The sequence below is a fragment of the Haliaeetus albicilla genome, chromosome 5 (genome assembly GCF_947461875.1).
Source record: "Haliaeetus albicilla chromosome 5, bHalAlb1.1, whole genome shotgun sequence".
Classification (NCBI taxonomy): Eukaryota; Metazoa; Chordata; class Aves; order Accipitriformes; family Accipitridae; genus Haliaeetus; species Haliaeetus albicilla.
In genome coordinates this window covers 6948092-6957207 of record NC_091487.1, presented here as the reverse complement: position 1 = coordinate 6957207, position 9116 = coordinate 6948092, and positions in this window count along the sequence as shown.

Below are 9116 nucleotides of genomic sequence, written 5' to 3'. Positions count from 1 at the left end.
GTTTGTGTGGTTCTAGATGACCAAACAGCTGGCCAGCCTGAATTTTTTAAAAACCATTTCTGTTTTAGGAAATGCTGCAGTTTGTGTGGTTCTAGATGACGTAACATACTGAACAAACCAGAGATAGGAAGAGGTATTGTTATTTAATGTTGGTAAAGTTGGCTTGAGCTGCACAAAAAGAAGGAATTGAAGAAGGGGCATTCCCTCTGAGCCCTGGAGAGAACGAGGATGAGAAATGGTAATAGAATTTCCCTGTGCTTTTCTGTGGCAGGGCAAAACAGGTCCCACACACTGCTGAGCAGAGCAGCAGTGGGAGTGCCAAAGACGTTGGAGACGGGGAGGAGAAATCTCACCTTGGATTCCAAAGCTGGAATTCATCATAAAATAACACTTCAGCCTTCCTCTCCAAAGAGGGTCTGTTTCGGGGTAGGGGCCCTGTGGGACAATGGTAGCATTTACTAGAGAGGAGAAACTTGGACTCTCATTACAAGCTGGAAAACTGAAACCCAAAGGTGAAAATCTGATGCCAGTACATTTTGCTTTTGAAGAAAATAATTTAAAAGAGTTTTTCTGAATTTAAATATTTAGCTTTAAGCAGTTTATTTCCTGGCACACCAAACCATAAATGATTAAATTAAATGATTCAACTCTATGTAAAAATTGGGCTGCTATATAGGAATTTGAATGATTGGTTCTCACGTGCATCAGCATCCCTTTGACTTACAATATTTCACCCCTTCTTGCAAAATGGATAGGCTTTTCCCAGGCAGATACTCTGTCCGGACTGTACTATATTCTGGCTTCTAATTATCTGTCCAAGCTGCATTTCAAACACCACTTCTACTCCATTTTCTGTAATTCGTTCATTATTTCTTTCTAAATCCTGGGTTGCCCCATGGATTTTGCCAGTGTTGATGCATATTGGGTAGTCAGGTGTAGAGTAATCCCCAGGTTACTCTTTGTGTTACTCTTGTGAACTCAACTTGTATTTAACCTGGGAATAACAGTCACAAAAAGGCCAACTCACACCAAAAAAAAAGGGGGGGCGGGGGAGGGGAAGAATGCATTAAGTGCACTCAATATCATGTCCAGTCACAAAATGGGTTAGAAAGGGACAGGATGAATGAAGCGACCGATAAAGGGCACAAGCACCTCATTTTTGGAAGTGGTTTAGATTTGCTAAATCAGAAAACTATTACCAACTACGAGCACTGATTTATTGCTGGGTTCATCTCTTTGTGTGCACTAAAGGGATAACAGAAGAAATGACACCAGCAGACACCCCTGATTTTGGTCTTTGCAGAAGAAAGGAGTATATTTACTTATGTGAAACTTTTGTTCTCACACATGCATATGAACAGATTAATGTTGTGGGATCTGAGCAAGGCCATGCGTGTGGCAATTACAGAATAACATACCAGGAGTGTATTTTGATGGCAAAGAAAAAATTTAAAGCAGCACCTTTAATAAATACTAGCATATTACATAATTTTTTTAAAGTTCATGGAAGAAGAAACACCTTTCCATTAATGCACTTGCCTAAGACCTTTGTTCTTCTGAGATAATCAGTTCCTGTTAATTTTGCACTGAGATGGGCATGTAGCTGCACTTTTTGGGCTTCTACAGATTATGCTTACAAGCTTAATAACAATTACATGCCTACGGTACATTAAATAAAAGAAACACAGTGAAGGAACATAAAGGGTATGAGGCTGTCAGCAAAACAATTGAGTTTATACTTCAGGGTGAAATCCTAAACTGAGGACTTCAACAGTATTATCTAAACCAGCTGACCTATGACCGCTTCTAGTGCCATCTCAGGACAAGACTTTGGGACATTCCTTCCTCTTCCATGGCCTCTATAGTTCCCACATAAAGGTAACATGCACAAAAGGCTAGACGGTGGTTGTGTTGTATTGAGGAGGGCTCTGATTTGGATCATCAGAAGCCCAAGACAGTGGCTGTCAGTGTAGACATTCTGTAACCGTTGGCCCTATCTTGGCTTGCAAAGATCAAGTGCAGAACATTGTGCACCACCAGCAGAGAGAAAGAGAACATTACTGTGACCCCAGCTCTAAGTCAGTGATGTTACAAAGGGGTGAATCTGGATTTAAGTCTGCCTCGGCTTTTTTAAGGTCACTGATTCTCTCTAAAGAAAGAAAACAGCACATACTTTTGTGCATGCACACACATGCACACATACAATAATTAAAAGAATTATCATGGGACTTAGTTTGTGTTGCAAATCAAGATTCTTGTTAAGTGGAAATTTGCCATATGCTCTCCAACACCAGACACAAAGAAGAGCCATTTTACCAACTTAAACCTCAGTTTTGCTGTAGGATTGGAATGCCCATTGCTGTTGATTGGCTTGTTCAGTTTAGAGCATTAATGTTTATTTTGGGGACTGTATATCAAGATTACTTGGAAGTTTCTGGAAACTCTTTCTCTCGGGCTGCTGAGCTTTTATTTTGAGGAGAAAGTAACACAAATAATAAAATTCAGGGGTGCCAGTGGGCTTAGTGTAAAGAAGACTTGGAGGTTTATATGTCTTCCTTGGTTGGTTTTTTTTTCTTTAAACAGTCCAATTATGTACCACATAGCAGCAACTGGGCTAACAACAGCCATATGATGGAATAGCTTGTAATCCGGTTGTGGGTCTAGCTCCATGAGACAGACTCCAAGTAGATGAGTTTTAAATCTCCTTAGAATTAAGAAGGGTTTGGCAACCAAATTAATTGTTTTGGAAAAATCCTGCTTTATGGATCATGAAGAGGATAAAAAGGGAAAAAACATGTCATCTGTAGTGGTTAGTCAGATGTTCTTTTGGAGTTACAATGATTTCCTCTCTAATTCCTCTTCTTGTTGACATTCCCGTTAAAAGAATAATGAGTACTATGTTCGTTGCCTTAGTGCTACTCATCCCTGTGTACATTACGAAATCTTTGCATTAAGCTACCCAAATGGATTGAATTATATTGTAAGGCAGACATTAAAAACAATTGCACTCAGCTGTAAGCGTGTATAAAAGCGAAGTATAAACTGATATGCTACAATACGAGTGGTAATAATTGCTGGTACCCTGTACAGTAGTTTGTTTCAAAGAGGTGGTGGGGCCCAGACAACTGAGAGCATGCATCAATCTCGTTTAGCAGGACTGAATTATTTTAGTCTTTGGATTTTTAATATTTATGTAGTTACCTTTTTACCAGTGAGGTTGTGATGCTTTGGAAAAATATGTTATATGTATTATTAATGCCATGTTTAAATAATGGGAGACAATCAAACAATCACTGGGTAATAGTTTCCCAGGTGTATTTCTGTTTTATATACTTTGTAGATATATAATGTATTCTCACAGAGGCTACATTACTTAATTACCCAATGCTTTTAAAGTATTTTGGTAAAAATAGGTGTGCAAAAAAAGGTATTATTATTTCACAGGTGGCATAAAAGTAGCTTCATTAAGGAGGCTGGTACTAATAGTCCTTTAATACAGAAAGCCAGGAGATGGTTCTTCACGTGGTACATTAAACAGTGAAACATGCCAATTTTGACTTGATTTCTATGCTGCTAAACTACCCCACATTCATTTGCTTCAGCTTTAAGCCCTTCCATTCTAGTATTCTCTAGCCCTGGTTACAGAATTGCAGCTTGCTTTTCACCTATCTTCTAACAGTTTAACATAGATGTCTGGGTCCAGTCCATTGTTCCAATTGTATATAGTTTAAAAAGCTCTGCAGTGTTTTACTCTTTCCATTATATCTTGGCTTCCCTGAGCGCTCTGCTCGCTGCATTTTGCTTGTACTGGCTCTGTTTTCTAAACCCATTTATGGCTTTTTTTCTGTACACACTTGTTCATTGGGGAGCTTAAATTGACTTCTCTCCATTCTGTTTCCTTAACTAAAAATGCACCATTAAGGTTGATTGAAGTCTTTTGAAAACACTTCATAAAAAATGAAAGGCCATAAGAAATTAGGCTACCAGTGTTTGCAAATACCTGTTTTCAGCCAAATTGATGGGAAGGAATAAGAACTGAAATTTAAAAATGTTACTGATATATATTTGTTTGCTACTTATTTTTATAAGAATAGAAAAAACATGTGTAAAACATTTTGAGGAATAAAATATCGAGACATTAAGAAAATACGCCATGCAGTAGCTTTTTGTTGCAGAAAGCCTTTTCGCCCCAAAATATCAGGCACAATTCTGAAGAGAGAAAATGGCAGAATGAACAGAAGTATCTATCTGGATCAGTTATTTCCATGATTTGCTGTTTTAAAAAAAATATTTTTTTAGTCTCAAATATTTCTCTTCAGAGAATACGGAAAACTATTTCTTTTTAAGAGTAACATTTGAACCATGGAATAACATATTTATCAGGAATAGGATGAGTCCTTAATAAATTGCTTTACAAATGGGAGAAAAAGAAAGGTTAATTAAATCAGCGAAACTTTGAGTGTCCTTTCAGCACAAAAACATCTGTGCAGTGGTTGAGGATATAAAGTACGTTTCACATTATGTATACTTAATAAACAAAGCAGCCTCATTTCACAAATCACCCAACAGGAATAAGGGAAGTCATTCTGAACAGCATGCTGAATTGTCAGGGAAACTTTTATAGACATATGGAAATGCATCTGCTTTAAAAAGAGAAGTATCAAGAGGGATTTGCACAAAGTTAAAAGCAAAGCAAGTGCTTTAGAATCAAAAGTGATTACACTGAAAATGGCAGCTTGCTCGTCAGAGCAGCTGAGACGGCTCCTCACCAAACAAAATACTAATCGTTCCAGCTGTTTCCAGGCTCTCCTAATACTGCTGCTTATCATTAAAAAATATATACTTTAGAAATGTGGAAAGCTCTAAAAGAAAAAAATATTTGATTTTAGTTTATTTTTAGATAATTTTTCAGACAACTCCCAAACATATTTCATTTACAAGATATATTACTTCTGTGGCTTTTTCTCTTTTCAGAAATACAGATATTGATTCTGACAGTCATCTCACTAAGTGGAGACATCTAAAATGCAGAAGACTTTCAGTATAAGACTCCTGTTACAGAACAGTAGAAAAAAATCTGCATAGTGTGAGTTCTACAGTTTTACAGGTTTTTTTTCTAACCAAACAAATCTTAATACGGACACCCCCCTGCCCCCACCTCGCCCCAAGATCAAACTCAGGTTTGAATTCAAGATGAAACAAACTTGTAAATGAAATCTGTTCCTAGATTTTGCCTTTAATAATGGATCCATTTAAGATTTTTGTTCCTTTTCATTTTATAAAAGCAACAGATAAGTCCACCAGACCTCAAATGCGGTAGTATTTGATGGTGTACGTGAACACAAATTGTAGCATACTGTATCACTTCCTTTAAGAATTCTCCCGTTAATGGAGGAAAAGAGCAGTGAGATCAACAAGAAAAGCAGCTAAATACAAGGAGGTCATGCAGCAGCGATGAGTTCTGTAGCAGTGGTACAAGGAAACCCTGCCAGTTTCCATCCCATTAAACAAGCTATGAGCTATGTGTTGGACTCACTGGGATTACCAGCAAACCCCTACCAAGCTGTGTGCTAGCTCTTGCTCACATCCTCTATCAATTATTCAGTTCCTTTTATGCAAATAATGTTTCATAGAAGCAATGGAGATCCATAATGGGAAGAAGAGTAACATCCATTTAGAAGAATTAAATGGTAGATGAAAAGTGTGACACTTTGCAGGCAAAAGCTATTGAAATGGTGCAGTACCAGTACCTTTTAAATGTCTGCGTGCATGCACAGATGGGGAGATTCAAAGTTTTGTTTGGTTTTTTTTGACCATCAACTTTATACAAAATTAAAGAAGAAGGCAATAGACAAAGACTCCTGTATTCACAGTTCTGCCCAGGGGATGGTTGCAGAAGTGAGGCCTCTCTAGCAGTTCTGTCTGTGTTCTTCAGGCTCTAAGCTTTCATTTTGTATTTTACAGGGAATGTATGCAACAAGCCTGGATGCAAATGGAGTTTATACCAAAGAAAGACTTCGCTGTTCTTTAGAGTCAGGAGTCAGAAAAAACCTAAAGGCCACTCCTGCATCCTTTTATCAGGAAAAAATCCCATTGATTTCAATGCATATAGGGGATCAAAACTTCTCTGCTGTAGTCCCACTACAGTTCACTGGGCCAAATTCAGTACTGGTGTATGCAGAGGCAACTCCATTTCCGTCAGTGGAAGTAAGCCTGCTGAGTGAGATTCAACAAAGATGCTCCAAGAAGGCTTGCTTTCTTCTGAGATTCTTCCCACAGAAGAGATTGATAAGTAAATGCAGACAATCCTGGGTGCATCCCACCAAAGAACTGATCATGTCTCTGATGTGAGCCTTTAAATCCTTGTCTGGGATTTTACTTGAAGGTTTATCCCTTTTCTTGTCAGTAAACTAATTATAGTCTTCCTGCTGAACTCTCTGTGGGCTGTTTGACCACTAATGTCTGGGTCTCCACTGGGAAGTTTGGGGGTGGTGATACCCCACTTATGCCTCTCCACTGCAAAGGCTGCGGTGGAGCTGCTTGTCATGAACATAAACAGGCCAGCAGGGGTGAGAAGACCTCCATCATCCTGTGCGCTCCAACATCCATTAGAGAATCTCATAACAACCTTGAATTTTATGCCAGAAAACCAGTGTCTAATAAGGCAGAAGCACAGAAATAGGACCACAGCCTCAAGGCTTCTATTTCTGTCCTGCTGAAACCCCTTTGCCACACTTTGCTAGTGCTACTCTGTGTGTGTAAGGAGTGTGAATCAAAAGCAAACAAAATGTTATTAAATCTTTCAACTTAATTTTGGGAAACCACCTAAATGCTAAGAAACTTCTCACGGCTTGAATCTGTATTTCCTGGAACTCACATACATGCTCCAGTGTTGTAACTATGTCTTCTAGACACGAAGACATCTCTTCTAAAAGCTTTGCATGCGAGTGCCCTGTATATTTATGGTGCTTCTGCATTTAACTATCTTTAATTATACTGTTATTTGCAAGGGAAATTTTTTGCTAAAGCAGGAGAGACAGAAAACGTGTTTAAATGGAGTGCAGTTAGCCCCCCAAACAGAAATATGCTTCCGTTATAAAATTCTGCACTTAAAAAAGCCCAGGCAATAGGCAAAGGTGGAATTTAAAATCCCTGAAAGAGATGCAAATTTGAAAGAATATTATGCACAAGCATAGGTAAGTTCAGATAATTAAAAAGAAGCAAAGCTATAGGGGGTACACACATTTCTAATTTCACATTCACCACATTGTGCTTTTACAGCCTACAGAAATGAAAGCTATTCACCTGTAACAGGCTGGCAGAGCAATGCTCTCCCATCTCGGATGGAGGTAGCATGCCACAGAAGCTCCAAGTCTTTTAGGAAACTTTGGCTGCTTTGAGGCACAGGATATTTCTACTCAGGATTATACAAGGGCCTTTCTGTAGGGTTCAAAATTACACAGAGAGCCCAAGAGCAAAAAGCTGCCCTGAGCAGTCTCTGCAGAGAGCTATCTGAGCTCACTCTCATCCCTTTGCTCTCCCCTTACTCCTAGTTAAGGCCAATTTTTAAGTCTTGCCTTAAAATTCATTTGTTACCTGTGGCGGGCTGGGACTGGCCATGTACAGAGGTCAGTAACAGGAGGCCACGAGTACCACATGCTGCATGAGCAGTCCTACTCTTCTTTTTCCTCCATATACTACTTTTACAACCAGTTGACTTCTGTTTTGTGTTGTTCCTCTGCCTCCATCAGCTACACATGTGCTTATCTCTCCTTTGGGCTCACCTCAGAGGTACAAACTGCTTTCCCTGACACTACTGTGTCCTTGTTCAGGTCCCTCTAGCTCTCCTGCAATGAACAAACCTGACTGCTAGCAGGGCAGTGACTTTTAGGTGCAATGTGATCCAAGTTGTCTGTACAGATACCAAACCAGTCACACTCAGACCCATTGCCCGAGAAGTCAGGGCTCCAAATTAGAAAGCAAAATGAATCGGAGCCAAAGGCTGTGCTGCTCTCACAGACCCACGTTGAGCTCTGCAACACTGCAAGCGGTCTTTCCTTGCCTTGAAATTTCAAGAATGGGATTTAAATCTTTGATTTATTCTGGTGCAAATCTGCCATATCCCACTTGAAGCGAGGGGGGAATCTGTTACCCTATGTACTCATTGCACATCTTAGTAGCCCTGATGTAAAAAATGAGCAGTACAACAAAGACACCTCGTGGCTGTCCTGCAAACCGCACACAAGACAAAGAAGACTTACCAGCCAGACAGGAGATCTGACCACAACGTGAATGTCTCTGCTCTGGTAACAATCTTCACACTTACTGCCTGCCATCTACTTGTAAGTATAATTAATACTAACCCCTCTTTCAAATCACCTAGGAGAAAAAAAAAATAAATGTATGAGTATAATAATATCTTAATTGTAAAAATTAAATAATATCATTAATAGAAATTAAGCATAGAAACTCAAATTATTAAATTAAAAAACAGTAACTCTAGTAGTCATTTAATTTGACCTGGTACGTGAAGTGAATGCTATGAAGAATTTATCAAGTCTGGAAGTAAGCTCTTGTATTAGAGATAGTACTCTAAAGTCTTCTAAGAACCTTAATTTCATAGTAACATGGTAACTTATCAACATTTACTTTTAAAATACATATAATTTTATTAGATATCAGCAGATATATAAGATGTTTATAGTTTTGTACACCAGTATATTTTTTAAAACCCTATATAATCCTATGCACTATACCCCAAACCCTATATTTTAAAAAATATAATATGAAAAGTGAAATGTATTTTTAAGAAAAGAGATGTAATAATAAAGTCCATAATTACATTCAGATGTAGCTTCATTGCTATTCCTTGCATCAGTTCACACACACATATATATGAGAAAGGCTCTATAGATACAGTAAGCGCATCTATTATAGTGAAGTGGCAATTTTTGTGATTATCTAAAACTGCATTTCTGAACAGCAGAACAAAATCTTGCACAGAAAATTTACCAGCATATAACCTTGATCTGAGATGTACTTACACTTTTTCTTCCTCACCTTTACATTAAAATTCATTATAATATAACCCATGATATTTTCTCAGTTTAGTAAAA